Below are 16,266 nucleotides of genomic sequence, written 5' to 3'. Positions count from 1 at the left end.
TAAAACTACCAGCACAAATATGTTCATTGCAGCATTATTTACTACAGCTAAGATATGAACCAATCCAGATGCCCCTCAATAGCTGTGGTCTGTATACACCATGAAATCTTACCTCCAATTAACCATTACAATACTGGAAGCTCTGGCTCAAGTGGTAGAACAGTAGCCTTAAGCACAAAGCTTATAATTCATGAGACTGCATATGGGAGATTAAGCATTAACTTAGCTAATGTTGAAGTGGTTACATGAGTATTTTCTTTGCTTCTATCTTCTTTAAGTACCCACAGCAAAAAAGGGTTTGTTTGAACATCATGCCTTGGGCAATTAGACATTGTACAATAAAATCAAACCGAGGGTTCTCAAAGTCTTCATAATGTATCCAATTTGGGGAAGGAGTACTAAGAATTTGAACTCAGGGCCTTACACTTGCTAGACTGGCACAGTACTGTAGAGCCATACCTCCAGCTCTCTTTTTCCACTTGTCTAGCTTTTTTGGGGGCCCACATATGGGGACAATCTACTTTCTATAACCTACTTGATGTTTCCTGTTGTCCCTGGGAGCACAAATACTTGCTACCATGTCAAAAATTCCATTCCTTGGAGGAGTCTCCTGGACTTCTCTGCCTGGACTGGCCTGACACTGGTATCATCCCAATATAAAAAATGCCATTGGAATTGCTAGGTTATTTTGAAGAAGTTCTTAGTATATATAACTGAAATCTATGCCTAACCTAATGATAAGAAAAAGTGCGGCACTAGAAATATTCCAATTTTTAATTTATTTTATATTTTTCTGGTCCTGGGGTTTGAATTGAGGGCCTGGGGCACTGTCCCTGAGCTTCTTTTTGCTCAAGGCTAGCACTCTACCACTTGAACCACAGCCCCACTTCCAGCTTTTTCTGGAGTTAGGAGTCTCACAGACTTCCTGCCAGGGTTGCCTTTGAATTGCAATCCTCAGATCTCAGCCTACTGAGTAGCTAGGATTACAGGCATGAACCACCAGTGCTCAATTTAATTTTGTTGACAAATAATAATGATATATGTTTATGGGAATGCAATATCATGTTTTGGTATATGTTCACAGTGTGGAATAATTAAATCAAGCTAATTTAAAAACTCTCAGTTCACATACTCATTTTTTTGGTGACAGAATCATGTACAATCTTTCTTAGCAACTTAAAAAAATAGAGGGTCCTGGTTGATGGCTATAATAAATGCCAGTTTTTTAATGACGAATTGGTAATAATACTGAGTTCTTAGTATGCAGCAAGTCACATTATGTAATCTTATATCGACTGGCCATCACAAATGAACACTATATAAAATAATTGTTTGCCTTATTTTTCTGGAGTCTAATAACAAAATCCATACGCTGGGCTTCTTATGATGACAAATTTATTCTTTCATGGTTCTGGAGGCATTTGAAGAACAAGACCCTGTGGGTTCATGTTTGTCTGAAGTGTGTCATCTTGGCATATGACTGCCTTCTGCATATGCCCTCATGTGCCTTTTTTCTCTGAATTTGTTCTGGTATGGATGACAGTCATAGTGACTTGGACTCCATACTAATTATCTTACAAGTAAAAATTTGTGTTTTTTTTTATTTCTGCCTTTTGCATTTTGATTAACTTATATTAGTTGTACAAAGTGGTGTGGATGTGATATTTCTACATATGCATTCAATGCATCCAGATGAAAATCACTCCATCACTGTTCTCTATGCCCCCCCCTCACTTCTTAAAACAATTTCCACAGATTGGAATGCTCTATGTGTATGCACGTGTACAAAGTACTTTGACCATATTCACATCCCTACACCTCCATGATTGTCTGTTCCCTCCAGCTGGGCCTGTTCCCAAAAAGAACACATTTTACTTATGTTAACTCTCTGGAGTCTAAATCTAAATCTAGTCATGTTGGAGATTAATGCTTCACTATATGGATTTTAGGGGAACGTAATTCAACAGGTAATGCACCTTTAATTTAAAATGAAATATTAAAATGTTAAAAATCTAGTATATACTTGTGAGTAGATCTCATAATTGAAAAAATGCAGCAGTAAATCAATAAGCTGCTGTTGATATACCAAATAGCCTTCACATTTGGAAGGAAATACTAGCTCTGACTTTTCCTTTCCTATTCTGTTTTTAGTAATGGGATATAGCAATGTCACAGAAGGTCACTCTGTTTATTTTCCAAACATGACAACTTCAATCTCTGTCAATATGTCTACACTACAGATTTAATTATACAAAGTGTTATTAACATATGCTAAGAGAAGTATTTTTTTCTAAAAGAATGATATAAAGTTCGTTTTTCAACATAATGACTTGTACATCTCATTGTTGCAATGGGAGATGGGAAGGGATGGGAAGGGGAAACAAAGGAGGAGGCAACAATGCTTGATAAGAAATGTACTCATTATCTTGCCCATGTAATTGTAACCCCTCTGTACAATATTTTCACAATAAAAAAAACAAAACAAACTAAAACAAAAAGAATGTTATGCCCACTTCTGAAATTCCCTTCAGTATAAGTAAATACATCAGAAAAACTAATGTAAAAATTTCAACATTCATAACATTGTTTTTGATAGCAGAACATTATTGAAATAAAATTCAAAACAAAAGAATCAAAATTACTTGAAAGTCTATTTCTAGATTATATCCCATGATCAGTTTGGCTAAGTATTGTGTATGTGTGAACATATACATAATATATGGGTATATATATATTTTTCTTAAGAATTGCAGATCCAAATAATTTCCAGATCTAGAATTGCTGTCTGAGGACACATAACTTAAAATATTATTATCTTTGAGCTGCCTTTTCTAAATAACAGGGAAAATATCCATTTTTCATGCATATTTCATATTTGTCAATTAAAGACAAATGTTTAATAAATAATTAATTTAATTACTTTAGATAAAGGGGATATTTATTGCTATGAAATTGATCTTCTTTTTATTTTGCAGTGCCTAACTTTTATGCCCAAGCCACATTATTTTAAACAAAGTTCTCTTAACGAAATTTTAATAAAAAAAATGACTTTTAGTAAAAGCATGACTTTTATTCATGCCTTATTAAAGGACATGAATTAAGCTTAAGGTATATAATATTAATGTCACCCAAGTTGTATTACTTCAATGGATAAACTACTTAACCAAAGGCTTAAATAAGATATTATGCAGTCAGGATAATTGAAATAATTTCGGACAGATTTCTTATGCTCTTATAGAAAGTTATATTAATTTCTTAAAATTTTTTGTTTGTCCAGTAAGCCAGACCCAAAGAAACATAGGTCCCATTATTTCCCTTTTTTGTAATACTTAGCAGATGAGCAGAATAGCTCAATTGCTATGTATATATGACGATGCTAAGTGAAATGAACTCCAAGACATGGACACAAGAGGTTTTTCTTTGTTGTTGTTGTTTTTAATGTACTATTTGATTTCTTGTTTCTTTTGTATGTTCTTTCCCCTATGGTATATCCCCTGTTGTCACTGTATTTGATTTTTGTACCCTGGTATTGTATATACATTTATGTGAATTAGGGAAAGGAAGGGGAACAACAGAATGGTAAGACAAAGGACAAAGGGGAAAACAATGTAACAATGGTATCCACAAGGCAATATGTTGGAAATGATTTGTATAGCTTTGCGGGGGCGGGGGGGGGAGCGGGGAATTGAGGGGAAGGGAAAGTAGAAGAAAAATTTTGGAAGGGTGAACAAGTTTGACAAGAAACATACTTATTACCTTACTTGTGTAACTGTAACCCCTCTGTGTATCACCTTGACAATAAAAAAAGTATTAAAATTTTTTGTTTGTGCTGGTCCTGGGGATTGGGCTTGAACTCAGGGCCTAGTCACTATTCCTGGGCTTTTTTGGTTTACTATTCAGTGTCACTTATCTATAATGCAATTTATGGCTGACATTGTTTACTTGATTATTGTTGATCTGTTGGAATTGAACTCAAGGAATCGCAGCTCCACTTTTGGCATTTTGGTGATCAATTGGAGATAATAGGTTTAAGGACTTTCCTTCCTGGACTGGGTTCAAACACATGTCAGGCTCCTGAGTAGCTAGGGTTACAGGCTGACTCACTGGCACACAACAATTTAAAATGTTAATAATGTAGGAGGTATAGAATGCTTCTTTTTTATTTTTAATCATAAATTCTTCAGACCTACTATAGAAGTTGATTCTAGCACAACTATGTTTATTGCAGCATTATTTACCATAGTTAAGATATGGAACCAACCCAGATGCCCCTCAGTAGATGAATGGATAAAGAAAATGTGGTATATATACGTAATGGAATTCTATGCCTCCATCAGAAAAAATGACATTGCCCCATTTGTTAGGAAATGGAAAGATTTGGAAAAAATTATATTAAGTGAAGTAAGCCAGGCCCAAAGAAACATAGGTCCCATGGTTTCCCTTATTCGGAGTAACTAGTATATGTCTGAGTCAAGCAGAAAAGGTCAGATAAGTTGATGTTAGGGGAATGAACCCCAAGATAAGTATTCAAATGTTTTTTTTTCCTTTCATGCAATTGTTTCTAACATATTTATAAGATGATTTCTATGTTGCTTTGTATGTCCCTCTCCCATGGTATAAGCCTTGCTTTCACTGTATTTGATGTTGGTATAATTTGTGGAGGGGAAGGGGAAAAACAAATTGTTTCACTAGGGATACAGGTGAACCCATTGCAACAATGAGATGTACAAGTCTTTATGTCAAAAAATGAACTTACAACTTTGGTTGGGGGGGAGGATCGGGTAGGGAGTAGTGGGGGGGAGTATGGGAAGGGATGGGAAGGGGAAACAAAGAGAGGCAACAATGCTTGATAAGAAATGTACTTGTTATCTTACCCATGTAATTGTAACTCCTCTGTACGGTATTCTCACAATAAAAAAAAATAGAATTCTGTATAATGAAGATTTCTTAACTCCTTACCCTTGACTCTGATGGCAAAAAATGAGAGATAAGAAAAATTAAAGAGTTGGAATTAAAAATTCAAAGAGGAAAGGAAGTGCTTTACCTTTGGGAATACTCAGTTATAATTATGAGAATATTCCTAAAATGCTTACTCCCTAAAGAGAGTAGAACTGAGGGAATACAAACACCTGTAATAAAGAAGAGTTAATTCTTGTTAATTTGCTTCTTCAACTATATGTGTTAGCTCCAGTCACTCTGGCCTGTAATTTCTTTAAAAGTTAGACTTTAAAGCATCTGGTTAACAAGTTCAGCAAAGATGTTAGAGAATAAATTTATATCATAATTAAACTAATGGAATATTTCCCTGAAATGACAACATAGACTCACTATCATCATCTCCATCACCAGCAGCATTATTTTTGGTCTAAATTCCACAAATGAATGAAAATCTGTGATTTTTTGTTTCTTGAGCTTGGCTTATCTTGCTCCACATGATTATCTCCATTGCCCCTAATTTTCCTGCATATGAAATAATTTCATTTTCCTTTATGATGTTAATTTGTTGGTTGTTGGGCTTCTCTGCTGATTCAACATTATGGCAATCGTATATTCATCTAAACTCCTTTGAATGTAGGCCCAAAGTGTGAAATGGAGAGTCATAAAGTGGTCTGTGTTTAGTTTGTGAGAAACTTCCATACTAATTTTCATAGTGGTTACATTATTTACTAAATAATGCACAGGTATGGGAAAACCCAACAACTCTGGCTAGTTTCAGCCATTTTAAAATTTATTGCCTAGAAGCCATTTTCAATTTGGTATTTTGACTGTTTCATTATTCAATGAAACATGTTTACTAGTTATTGCAAAAGATTCAAATTTCCTAAATTCAGTGTCCCTACTCTATAATGCAATTTGCGGCTGACATCGTTTACTTGATTATTGTTGCTTTGTTGGAATTGAACTCAGGGAACTAGCATGAGAAGTGTTGACATCCCTGCCACTGTTATAATTTGGATTTATAAATTGTCTTTTATTACTGACTTGAGTCTTTTACTGCACAATGTGGCAAGCTAAGTTATTAGTAAAATTTCAGACCCTTTAATGTTTTAGAAAGGGGTAACTATATTAAGCACTTAAAAATTCTTCTGAATTAATTGTCTAAATACCCACAGATTTCAGGATAAAAAAGGATTCAACCTACTTCTATAACAAAACTTTGCTTCTCCCAAGATTTTAAATACCTCATCCTTCTCTCCCTACCCTGATAATATGCCAAGAAAGAAATCTAGTATATTCTAAGTCCTCACAGTAGCTTCAGATATAAACGTATTCATTTTAGGATTGTCTTTCCTTTTTTTCTCCAGTGTTTTTCCTGATAATATAGTAGTACGGTTTAGACATGTTTGAAGGGTGGCTGAGTAGTAAAAGCTTAATCATTTGTATCTGTCTCCTGAGTTTCTACATTTCATCTTAATTCCTGTTTCTGGTTTGTGCCACTGTCCTTTGTGGGAGACTTTCTTCCTTCTTCAGGGAAAATAGAACTTTGGCTGCTTTCCTAAATGATTTTGTATGGCATGAGACAGTGAAAGAGAAGTGGCAGGCCCTTTCTCTACACCTGGCATGTCATGCAACACCTTGGGTAACTACTCACATTTACTGACTGTGGTAACAAGGGGCATCTGTAGACATGGTATCTCCTCTTTAGTGTTCAGAGGGGAGGCATAATCCAAACCAGTTCTTTGCACTGAATTCCAAGACATGGTTTATATCATCTCTAGGGGATAAACCTTTGTTGAGATGTTGGAGGGTGTTTGTGGATATTTCTTTAAATGACTTGTTGTCTTTAGAATATTCATTTTATAATTCATCCTTGGGATGCTTACTAAATCTAGGATTAAAAACAAATCATTCAACAAGCTATAAATACATAGATAAAATCCTGACATGTGCCTATTTGTTTCCAGTGTCAGTATTTATGTCATAAATTTGGTTTTAGATGCACCTAGATTGAGACCTTTTTTACCCTAAATCTTTTGGTCCATCTTTTCTCTGAGACCATGGGCAAAAAGAACTGTGCCTGCTCCCAGGAGATGAGAGGATAGTGGTGAAATGATCACTGGATACAAGGAGGGCTAATTAATTTGAAATGAAAGCATTGATTGGGTCACATTAATACACTCATGAAAGTGTCCCCAGGACAAGCACTTTGTTCTCTGTGAACTTTCTATGGAAAGCTAGGCGTCATTTGACTTTGTGTTAGCATATGGTAGGAAGCAACTCAGATGTTCATGTAACAAGTATTATATTGTTCAATCACTTCTTATTGTCTGAATCACCTGTTATGGTTTGAATATGAAATGTTCCTACAGCTTCATGCAGGGAACTTGGTTTCTTAGCTTGTGGTGCTATAATGGAGGTTCTGGAAACCCTAGGAGATGAGAACTATTGGAATTATAGATCACTTGGGGAAAGTTTTTGCAACTATTATGTCGCTGGCTCCTTCCAGTCCCTCATTATCTGTTTTCAGTCTGCCTACCATAAGGTGAGGAACTAACTCTTCCTCACACTCCGACTGCTGTGATGTTCTGCTCACATGCCTAAGACCAAGGGACCCTGGATTGAACCCTGTGAAACTATCAAGGAAAAATAAATCTTTCTTGTGGTAGGCATTTTGTCATGGTAATGATAAAACTTACATAATCTTATCTCTTAACATGAATCTAGGTTTTCCAACTGCCAGTCAAAACAGATTAATGGAAAATAATAAAATTCAGAATCATAACATGATTAAAATCACAGATATCAATAGGTTTATTAAAATTATTTAATGAGCAATACTGACTGTACTCTTAGAAAATAGTTGTGGCTTAGAGTTTGCGTATGTTCCCAATGTGCAGAGTTTGTACTGGTATTTAAAACATTCTGTTTAGGAGAATTGAAAGTATACACAGTGATGTAGATAAATAAAATACTTGATTATGGAAAAAATTTAAACTAAATTTGTTCTTACCCGATTTAGTTTACAGCCTGATTAATAACATTTTTAAGTCTCCAAATACACATGGCATAATGAAATGGATAAATATTTATACATTTTCTTATATGTTCTCATAGAACAAGATGCACATAGAAATAGACTTCAGAAAAATGTTTTGTGCTAAAATTTATGAAGTAAGGCATTTTCATAGATTTGACCCAACTCCTTTTTCTTTCATTTGATCCTAAATGGCATCAAGAGGAATAGTTTTTGTATACTGTGATTTTTCTGAGTATTGGAGAGAAAGAAGCTACTGCACTGTATTACAAATTGCCACTATTGTGCAAATCCATCAGACCAACCATATAGAAACCTAGATAAGAGCACTTGAAAGATTCTTTTATAGTGATAACGACAGTAGAGGAGGATGCCAGTCCTCAGGACTGAGTATGAGGTGTTAGATTTGAGTGTTGTGGGTCTATTTGAGACCTGATAACTATGGCTTAGAACTTAACTCTTAAAGGACTTTCAGAACACATCTCAGTATGTCATGGTTCACATATGTATTGATTTGTTTAGAAGAGGATGCCACCAGACTATTGATTATGCTTGAAAGAAAACACTCCAAAGAACAGTTGTATAACATATAAAAATGCAGTGCATATCCTACACTATTGATAAGAGTGAAGCAAAGGACAGGTTGGGAGGGATGGGTGACAATGGTGAGGGGTGACAGCAATCAGGATGCATTGTATTCAAAAATTGCTTTGTTGAATGACTCTTTTGTAAAACTACTTAAATAAAAATGCAATGAAAAAGAAAAAAAATTAGTTGGGTGCCAGTGGCTCATGTCTGTAATCCTAGTTACTCAGAAGGCTGAGATCTGAGGATCACGGTTCAAAGCCAGCCTGGGCAGGAAAGTCTGTGAGACTCTTATTTCCAATAAACCAACAGAAAACCGGAAGTGATGCTGTGGCTCAAGTGGTATAGTGCTAGCCTTGAGCTGAAGAGCTGAGGGACAGCACCCAAGCCCAAAGATGAAGTCCCATGACTGACCAAAATAAAATAAAATAAAATAAAAATACCTTGCATTTTTTAAAAGAAAAACAAAGCATTGATGTTCTCCATCATATACTGTGGCAAATATTAGAGAAATCATGGCACTATCAGAGCTGAGAGGGCTATTCATTCTGATTTTATGGAAGATGTAATTTTGAAAATGCTAAGAGTGTGTGTCCTCTCAGGATTTTTGAAGATACAGCTTTACATATGGATAAATAGAAATCAGTTTTGTGCTTGGAATTCCAGGAAAAGATTTAGAACTATTGTGTACTGTTTTACATAATTCTTTTTCAGGTTGCAGTATTGCATCATAAAACCTTACATTTATCAAAATAATTCAATTCAAAAATAGTAAATACATTTTATTAATAAACTTAATATATTTTAAATGTATTAAAAGCTAAATATTAAAGCTTTCTGTAATATATTTCTCATTTCAAAGTAAGTATTGATCAGCCTTTATATTCTGGAAATATAAATAGACAAAATGATCATGAACATAAATTTATTATTTGTTATAGCTATACCAAACTCATGTGCAACCAAAAACAAAGACACGGATAGTAATACAAAATCTTGCAGATAAACTAAAAATTAAGAGTTTTTAAAATATATCTTTTCAAATCTGAAATGTTATGCAGATGAAAAAGAAAATGTTTAGTTAACATACTCAAATTTATACTCATATTTATCAGTGTGCTTAATAACAGCAATAACTGTATAGCTAATAGAATGTTAATTTTCTTCCAGAGTGAATTTTCAGTCAATTATATTTCAGGTCACAAAAGGGGAATTCACCAAGAATGATCCAATATCTTACAGACTGTTTTTGTTCATAATGTTATAGTAATAAAAATATCTAAAAATAAGTAAAAATAAAAATAAACACCTCATTTGATATAGAAAATAATAGTTTACACAAAGAAAATTATGTGAATACCTCATTTAGATATATGTACAAAATCTGAAATTAAATATTTGTTCACATAAATTAAAAAAGAAGTATGAGTATGTTATTCTATTTGTCCTACAAAGATGAGAATGGTTAGGTGTCTAGTATCTCCTTATAACAAATAAAAAGAGAAAACATTTTGAAATGATCAATCCTTGGTAACAAAAAATTTTATTAGTAAGTAGTTGTACAAATGAGTCGCCCTTTCACAGTTTATGAATACAATACATCCTGCTCATTGACACGCCTTTCAACATTCTGATCCATCCCTCTCCTACTGATCCCTTCCCTCACCTTTAATTGTGTATAAGATATACATTGAATTCTTGACTGCATTCTCCAACTCCTCTTCATTCTACCATTCCTTTCTTCTTGATCCCACCCTTTTTAAATGCCCATTTCCTGCTGTATATTTTATTGAATTTTGACTTTGTGATTTTTCTAAGGAATTATCCTATTAATCTCTCCCTTGAAACTACCATATTTCATTTAATAAGAACATTAAAATCAGATCACTTTATTTAAGACCAGTAGTAGTATAATGGAAAGAAATAGTTGGTCCTGAAATCTCTTGTACATTTTTTGGGAGTACTAAAATTGCAAAGAACAAATTGCAAAATATGTTTTCATTTGGGATGTCAGGATTGTTTGTGTATCTAATATTTGTGAAAAATTAAATATCTTGCAGAAATGTTACATTTTTCTATTATGAACCTGATCTTACTATAAATACACTCTTCCTTATTCCTTGCTGTAATAATTCAGTGAAACCAGTGTACTTTGAAACATCTTATGGCATAGGAAGTCTCTACCTGTCACTTATGACATCATATGAGATGTGGGAATGGGAGAACTGATTTCATTGTACATTATCTGACAACTGCTATTGTCATGCACAACAAAATGCCTTTGTCTTGGACTCAGTTTTGTGTTCCCTGCCTGCATATGTAAAGCTATGACAGGTCAAATTATTTTTCTTGCATAGTGATTTGGGTAAGCATTCTATTATCACCTCTCTCTCCTCTGCACTGTTAGATTTCTTTGAATAGGGTATAATAATGCTACAGACTGCAGCATTTGTTACCGAAATTATGTTTTGGCATAATAATGTGAAAAATAGTATCAGTTAAGTAATAGTAGGGATTTGACCAAATATTGGCAAGGGAAATAAATAATAGCTATAAAAATAAGGAATGAAAACACATTGTGAGTATTGTTTAGAGATGAAAATTACTAACATAGAAAGATTAATGGTTGCTAATTAAACCTAAGATAAACTCAAGGCAAAGTTACAAAAAGTAGGATTGAACTTCTAAACCAATAATAAAAATATAGTAAAACACCAAATACATTTATGTAAGAATGAGATGTATGAAGCAGCTAAGAAATAACCTAATGAGGATGGGAGCAGTGGTGTGTACCACTAATCCAAGCTCCTTGGAAGGCAGACATTGGGAGAATTGCAGTTTGGGGCTACCTGGGAAAATATTAATGAGATCACAGTCCTAACCAACAACCTACCATGATGGCATGTGTGAAAGTCATATGTAGAATGCTTGTAGTCTGTACCTGGTCCAGGCAAAAACAAGAGATTTTATCCAAAGGTACCAAAGCCAAAAGAGGATGGAGGTAGTCCAATGGTAGAGCACTTGCCTTCCCACAAGGGCCTTAGTTCAAACCTCAACACTGTAAACATAAATTCTAATAAAATGCTAAAAATATAGCAAGATAAAAATGCTTTTCTAAAGGAAATAAAACCTACATGATAAAGAAAATGTATAAGGAATCACAAAAGAACAGAGGAAATAATTAAGATAAAGAAAACTCTAAATTTATATCATTATAGGAAGCAGACATTTAAAATGCACAGCTATTTTCAATTTCTTCTGAAAATGTAATGCCTGTCCTATCAACACCATCATAGAAAAAGTTCATGAAATTGACAAACTACATCATCAAAAAGAAAAAAGTTATATCTTTATCACTGGTTAAAATTAAAGAAGGACCCAAACTATTATTAAGACACACTCCTTATACCACTACAATAGAATGGAGCCATACTTTGTCTCAGATCCTGATTATATCACCAGAGGAGAAAAGATAGGAAAAGAAAGATGGAGAGTGGTATCAAAGATAATTGCATGAAGAAAAATAGCACAGTCCTGGAAATGGACTGTTACAGGGGAGGAGATCTTTGGAATGCTAATAGTCTTGTGACAGCTCCTCCGGTGGAAGAATAATAGTGATAACCATGTTTGTCTTAAAATTCATTTGGTGAGCCAGGTGCTGGTGGCTCACACCTGTAATCCTAGCTACTCAGGAGGCTGAGATCTGAGGATCACGGTTCAAAGCCAGGACAGGTAAGAAGGCTGGTGACACTCTAATCTCCAGCAAACCCACCAGAAAACTGGAAGTGGTGCTGTGGCTCAAGTGGTAGAGTGCTAGCCTTGAGCTGAAGAGCTGAGGGCCCACGACTGACAAATAAATAAATAAATAAAAATAAATTAAATTTAAAAAAATTTATTTGGTGTCTCCAGGACTGGGTGACAGGGACCACTGTCTTTCCTGCAGAGGGGGTGCTTACTTTACTTACAAATCAGTCCCTTTTCTGCAGTCCTTTCAGTAGTGACTACCAATAGAGAAAGTCCCTTCTAGATTAGCTCAAGTTTTATTTTTTTTCCTTCCAATTCCTAATCAAGAGGCAGGATCCAGCCTTGTGTTGGCATATGGGGAACTGGAGGTGTGGAGTGTGGGCAATTCGTTCCTGTTGTCCTGAGGGATGATAGGACTGAGGAGATACTCAAACCTAGGAAATGATCTTTGGTTTTAAAGGAGCGGAGACAAAGAAGGTGAGCAGGGATAAGAGATGCCATCAACTGGAGTGCTTTGGAAAGGCCTTAAAACTGAGTTTCTCCCTCCTTGAGGTGGTTCCCTCCAAGGCTTGTTTTACAGTTTAAACAGCCCTCTGCCACTTACTTTGCTGGTATAAATCCGTGGGCACACATATGTTCTGAGAATATTATCACTCGTAGATTTGTGCTCCCTAATGGCTCCTTGATATCGTTTGATATAGGTTTAGAAAGAAGTTTTCTCCCATCCAGAAGCAGCCAGTGTCCTTCTTGATTCTGAGAGGTGCTCATTTCCCTGAGTGGAGATTTTTCCTGAGCTGTGAAGCCTGGATCCGGAGGTAGGGCACATATAAATATGTGCTATCTTCCAATGGCTTGCTCTTCACACAATCAGTTTTTACATTTTGGAAGGAGGAGCATATAGGAATGAGTGGTTGAGCTTGAAATTTAGAAGCCCTTGGTTTGGGCCTGAGGTCTAAAAATCTAATTTCACAGGTTCCCGGTGATAGGAGTTGGTAGTCTAAAGAAGTGACTCAAAAACTTCTTTTGCTGAGCTGATAAATGATCTCAAAGCAAGATAAAAGCTGGGTACCTACCCCCTCTCACATTGCATCTGTGCCCTTCAAAGAAACAGAAAACAGGACACAGAAAACTTGGAAATTTCTACCTTTTGTTCTTGTCCTTAGGATGGAACCAAGACAAAGTGCTCTCCCAATTTAGGGAACTCCAGCTCCCTGAAGGTTTAGACAGACCTGTGTGGTCTCCCAACCAGCAGCACAGAATGAACACCCCTCCCAGAGTAAAGTCTGTCCAGAGCGTTAGAGCAATAAAAACCAATAAAATGCATGCCATGGCATAATGGCACCTATATTTCTGTGTTGAACACATCAGACATGCATAAAACACAAACAACAAACAGAATCTTTACTAAGAACAGAATATTAAGACAATAAGACAACCTTAATAGAGAGCTCAACTTTTTATTTGCATGCTGATGAACAGGGGAATAGCCAAGGGACCCTCTTTAGCTCTGCTTTGGATTTCCTAGGCCTAGAATTTATACTTCATATTTGGTAGATTTCTGTGACTAGTTCTTCTGTGCACTCAATACCCCCTTACTGGAGATTTCTTGGGCACCTCTATTGTACTCAACCTGCCCCTTACTGGAGGTTTCTCCCATAAGCTGAGATTGTTTCCTCCATCTCCAAAGTTTCTGCTTCCCTCGTGAGATTGCAAAACCATGGATAAGGACTCTGCTTTCTCTATGTGCAGAGCACAACTCCAGAAAATACCTGACCACCAAGACAGTTCTTGAAAATACAATTTTTCTTATCTTGGTCTGTTCACAAAGTTACCTGGTTGCTGAAGTTTTAGTCCGGACTCCTGTCCATTTCTCTTGGCCCCTGTTTTGCATTACTGATTTACCTTTGATTCCGAATCTCTTGTCAGTTGTGAGAAAAGCTTCTTCAGCCTGATCAGAGGCTGCTGTAAGGAGCAGCAGGGTGTATCTCCTGCTAAGGATGAACTTCCAGGATTTCCTTGGATGGCCTAAAAGATCCTGGATAAGCTCCCATGCTGTAAGAAATGGCTCAGGATGGTGGAGTATCACATGGGAATAAGAACACCAGCTGAAGAGGAATTTGTCAAAGCAAAGTTAAATTCTGCTGAAGGATGCTCCATCAGTAAGCAAGCACACAGAACAGGTCCGCTGCTCCCTTTTTGTCCCTGAGGCAGCAGGTCCTGCCCCTCTGTTCTGATTGGCCGAGCTCAGGTTTACAATCTGCTAACCATTGGCTAGTGTGAAGAGGCTAGGTTGTTTTAATTACTTGCACTCTCTGATAGCTACTTTCTTGAGCAACCTGAGGTATTTCTTTTTTTTTTTTTTTTTTTTTTTTGGGTCCTGTCGTGGGGCCTGAACTCTGGGCCTGGGCCCTGTCCCTCAGTTCTTCAGCTCAAGGCTAGCGCTCTACCACTTGAGCCACAGCGCCACTTCCGGCTTTTTTCTTATGTGGTGCTGAGGAGTCAAACCCAGGGCCTCAGGCATGCAAGGCAAGCGCTCTACCACTGAGCCACCTTCCCAGCCCAACCTGCGGTATTTCTTAATGACTCATGTACTGCCCTACTTTCTTTGCTTGCTGCTACTGTCGGTTTACAGAATAAATAACAAAAGCCAAACCACCAGGCCAAAACAGGAACTGTTAAACAATCTAGTTAGACAAAGAACACTTGTTTTCCCAATAGGGAACAGAATAGTTTCTACACTGGTTAAGCAACAACCAAAACATGAAAACAATATCTAACACAAGGAGCTCCACATAGACAGCTCAGGGTGAGTACAGATTCAGCAATATATCAAGGCCTAATTGTTTCTCTAGGTTTGTTATTCCTTTGGATTTTTATGTTTAATCAGTTGTCTTGAGGAGAAAAAAAAAGGTAGTCGATATTCCAGGTATGATATCATCATATGACAGCATTCAGACAAAGGACAGGAGAATGAATTCTCAAGCAAAATCTTCTTTTATAAAAATTGGGAGAAATGAATTATATCTATAATAAAAAACATTCTGAAATAAAAACACTTATTATTTCCATGGAAGCATGACTTATGTAGTAACATTGTATTTTAGAAGGTAATAGACACTTTGTTAGTATTATAATCCCATATTTGTGTGAGGCCATTCAACATATAAAACTTTCATGGTGTTTCACAAAGCACACCCCAACATCAGATGTGTACTTAAAAAAAATACTATATTTTATTGTAAGGGTGACGTATAGAGGGACTACAGTTACATAAGGAAGGTAATAAGTACCTATATTGTGAAATATTGTTACCCCCTTCCCTGGTTTTCTCCCACTTTCCTTCCCCTTCAACTCCCCTCCCCCCAAATTGTAAACATTATGTCTAACATAGTATCTTGTGAGTATCACTGCTGCATTGGTTCACCCTTTATCTTTTGTCTCACTATTTTGTTATTCCCATTCCCTTCCCCAAGTCAGATAAACATATATACAAAACACAGGGTACCAGAGAAAAGAAAAAACAGAACGGTGACTACAGGGGATAAACCAAAGACCTCAAGATAAGAGCAGATGTCCTAAAAATATTTCAGGAAGGAATAAAGGATATATTAAGGTTCCTTGGAACAGGTCAAAACTTCTAAAATAAAGATCCCCAAACACAACAAATCAAAGAAAGCATGCATAAATGGGAATACATTAAATTGCAGAGCTTCTGAATGGCAAATGACATAGCTAGCAAGAGCAATAGAAAGCCCATAGATTGGGAGATGATCTTCACTAGCTATACAACAGACAAGGACTTCATATCAAAAATAGACCTAAAGCTCAAAAAGTTAATTCCCCAAAACATCAGGTGTTTTCTTCTGAACACCTGGGACTTTTGTGGTTAGTTTCAGCTTTATTAGTTTGTCTTCTAAGTGCTGTCATCTGAGAACAACAATTTTATATTTATAAAGCTTTTA

This window comes from Dipodomys merriami, unplaced genomic scaffold (genome assembly GCF_024711535.1).
Source record: "Dipodomys merriami isolate MVZ:Mamm:240054 unplaced genomic scaffold, mDipMer1.0.p SCAF_8, whole genome shotgun sequence".
In the NCBI taxonomy this organism is placed as follows: domain Eukaryota; kingdom Metazoa; phylum Chordata; class Mammalia; order Rodentia; family Heteromyidae; genus Dipodomys; species Dipodomys merriami.
Note: the sequence above shows the minus strand (reverse complement) of the source record.